The 3,893-nt window shown below is 45.4% G+C and overlaps 1 long non-coding RNA gene across 1 annotated transcript in view; it reads left to right on the forward strand.

Annotated features, from left to right (window-relative positions):
- LOC309625139 overlaps window positions 1-3,893 on the forward strand; it is a 479,966-nt gene that overhangs the window by 453,165 nt on the left and 22,908 nt on the right. The window lies entirely within an intron of this gene.

A 3,893-nucleotide genomic window follows, 5' to 3' on the forward strand; every position in this document is an offset into this window, starting at 1 on the left:
CTGATATAGTATATATTCACTTGTTTATCTGTTTAGCCTCTTTATCCCTCCTGGACCCCGACTAGAACATGAGCCCACAGGAGAAGCAGCTTCGTCTTGCTCATTGCTGGATCCCCAGAACTTAAAAATAAATATTGATTGAGTGAATGAGCAAATAGATGAACATGTGTTTTAGGTATCACTCCTCTGGTTGATAGGAACAGACACTCACTCAAGCAATCTCAAGTAAAGGGGATTTGCCTTAATAAGAAGGAGTCTTACAGAAACCCAACAATAGGAATGTTGGTAGGTTACTTGTTGGGGCTGGGTGTCCTGGAGGCAAGAACTAGAGCGGGTGGCCAGGACCTCAATGGCAGGGCTGGGAAGACCTTGACTCCAGCACTCCATCACGACCATGCTTGACTTCTCCCCTCCTCGGAGATTCCTGATTTCCTCATCAATTCAGCTTGTACTGGGCCACGTGACAGCTCCGGGTCTGAGTTTACTGCCTTACCTCCATCAACTCTCTCGGTCACAGTTTACCCATAGAGGAGTCCGATGACCTCAGATCATCTTTTCAAGCCAGGTCAATAGTCCCTAAGTCTCTGGCTTTTCTACTGGTTGAGCCAATGCCCTCCCCATCTCCACTCACCTATGATGTGATGCAGGGATCGTCTGATCTACTCCCCATTCAGCAGAAATCACTCGAGGGACAGCTTCTGAAGGATCAGGTCATTGACCTCCCAAATACTATCCTCCTCCTTCTCCAAGAATGCTCTTTTATCTCCTACATTCCCCTTTAAAGGCAGTAGGAGGTTCATTTCAATTTTTTACTTGATTGATTTTTAATCAGTTAGTTTTACCCAAAAATGTCTTAAAAATCATGAGATGCGTTAAAGACTTTACAGTTCATGTGGAATCAAAAGTCACACAAGCTTTTTTTTTTTTTTTTTGTCTTGGGCAGATTCTAGATCTGACAAGGGCAGCTGGTGTGGCAGGTCCTGGGCAGAGACCAGAAATGCTACATTAGGGAGTTTGCTTCTCTTACCAGTGGGGAGGACTGCTTGAACTTGGAGAGGGGGCACACTGAGACAACTAAATTCACAGCAAAGGGACTGGCAGGTGACAATCATTCTGTTTGGCTCAGATGCTGGAGGCTAAGCTCTTGAAAGGTGTGTAATTAATCTCTCTCATGTCCCTTTTAAGTCTCTTGTCAAGCCCAGGATTTGTTTTCCTTTCTGATCTCAAGATTTTACTACTGAGAGCCCTAAGCTAAGTAGACTGAGGCCTTCATGGACCCTGATGATGTTCCTGGGAGACTGTTGCCCTCAGCATTCTACGGAAATCAGGCAGCCATAAGCAACGGGACAGCGGCCCTTATAGAAGCCCATGAATGCATTCAGCAGACCCAGGGCCAGTCACCACTGCTCTGTGGCCCTCAGCAAGTAATAGCCCCTGTGGGCCTCAGTTTCCCCTGCTCTGAATCTCAGAATTATGAGGATCAAAATCTAATGGACACACTGTGTGTGGAAAATTCCACAATTTTAGGAGACTTTCCCTTTCAGAGTATGAGCTGACAACTATGGTCCATGGGCCAAATCCAGCTTGCTGCCTGTTTTTTAATGACCTGTGAGCTAAGAATGGGGTTTACATTTTCAAACGGTCAGAAAAAATCAACAGAAGAATAATATTTCATGACATGAAAACAATATGAAATTCAGATTTCAGTGTCCATAAGTAAAGTTTTATCTAACACAGCCATGCTCGATCATTTACATCAGGGCCAAGGACTAGTACCCGCCTGTGGCCTGTCAGCAGCCGGGCCGCACAGCACGAGTGAAGCTTCCTCTGCTGCCCCCCATCTCTCCCCATCGCTCACGTTACTGCCTGAACCATCCCCCTGCCGCCCCCATGGAAAAACTGTCTTCCACGAAACCAGTCCCTGGTGTCAAAAATTTGGGGACCGCTGGTTTACATACTGTCTATGGCTGCTTTCTCACTACAGTGGCAGAGTAGTTGTGACAAAGACAACATGATCCACAAAGCCTAAAATATTTATTTTCTGGCCCTTTACAGAAAAAGTTTGCCAACTTCTGTTTTAGAACATAGAGGCTAAAAGTAACCATCTAAGTCAGACACACCTAGGTCAAATAATAGCTCACCCCTAACTAGCTTTGTGACCTTGGAAAGTTATTTAACCTTTCTAAGCTCCACTTTCCTTATCTGTAAAACAGAGCCAAAAACAGTCCTTATCCCAAAGGATCTCTGTGACGAATCGGATGGGCAGGCACTGAGCTGAGACCCAGTCTGGCTGAGTAAACCAAGGCGTGACTGTGAGTCTCTTATCCTCAGCATGTGGCACAGGAATTGGCACAGAACAGGTGCTAAATATGTACTTGCAGGATAAATACTTGAATAAACTGCAGAGTGTACATTTAATATTATTTTGGCATATCACCCTGAAGGTGTCTGGGGTGGAGTAGCCAATGAAAGAAATGGAGAAGACAGGCCACAAGTCCAAGAGGGGTCAGGACCAAGCAGAGCCAGACCAGCCACGAGCTGTTGCTCTTACTACTATGGCTGCCCCTGCTCCCAGGGCCAGCCAAGTCCTGGGGGACTCTCACTGGGCACTGAGATTTTTCTTCTGTTCATGTTTCTCATAGTACTTATTCCTAGAACTAGAAGCCACTCACTCACTCTCCTACCCATTAGGAGGTCTTTTTGGCTTTATCTTTATGGCCAAATATATCCAGAATCCTCCCTTTCTCTCTCTCTCTTCACTCTGCCATTCCTAGCGCTCTCGGCTGAACTACCATCATCTCTCACCTTGATGACTGCAACAGTCTCTGCTTCCTCCTTCGTTCTCCTATAGCCTGTTCTTAGTACAGTAACCAGCGTTATCCTTGCACAAGGTCAGATCATGTCACTCCTCTGCTCAAACTGTCCAGTGGCTGCACATCTTATGCAGAGTAAAAGCCAAAGTCCTTCCAATGGCCTGCAACTCGCTACTTGCTCTGTCCCACCCCATTGCTTTTGACCTTTACTCCTATTCCTCTCCCCCTTGCTCACTCTGCTCCAGCTACAAGGCCTTTTGCTGTCCTCAAGTGCACCAACAGGCTCCTGCCTAAGGGCCTTGCTCTGATCTGTCCCTTCCATCTGGATGCTCTTCCTTCCGATAGCCCCATGGAGAACTCCCTCTCCGCCTTCAACTCTCCTCAAAACTTCACTTCTCAATGAGATCTATCCTGGTCACTCTGATTAACTAATACTGTTTAAAATCAGAACTGCACCCTTCAATGCTTCCAATCCCCCTTATCTTTATCATTAAAGATGATTGATTCTGCCTATTTTTATTGGTTTTATTTCCACTAGAATGTAAGCTCCATGGGGGCAGGAATTTTTATCTTTTTTGTTCAGCAATGTATTCTAAGCATCTGGAACAGTGGCCAGCCCATAGTAGGTACTCAGTAAAATTTTTTGATTGAACCAATTAATAATCTAATATGTCATAATCCAATAATCTTTCCAACCATCTCAGAATCTACCTCTCATTGAATCTGCCAGGAAGCTGACCACCTTCTTGAAGTCTCTGGGCCAGTATCTTGGATTCTATAAAGGAAACTGTGGGAGAAACCCTCCCCAGGGGAATCTGAGGGAGCCCAAACCACACTCCAACTTCAGCTATACCCTCTGGGCCAGGAATGACCTCACCGAGGGCAGATAATCCAGCATTGGACTGTTCAAACTCCTGCTTTTTTTCCTTTCCCTCGCTTTGTTTTTGCACCAGCATTATCATTATTATTATTTTTTAAATTTTCATTTATTTGTTTATTTATTTATGGCTGTGTTGGGTCTTCGTTTCTGTGCGAGGGCTTTCTCTAGTTGCAGCAAGTGGGGGCCACTCTTCATCGCAG

Source organism: Balaenoptera borealis (genome assembly GCF_965194805.1).
Source record: "Balaenoptera borealis genome assembly, chromosome: 3".
In the NCBI taxonomy this organism is placed as follows: domain Eukaryota; kingdom Metazoa; phylum Chordata; class Mammalia; order Artiodactyla; family Balaenopteridae; genus Balaenoptera; species Balaenoptera borealis.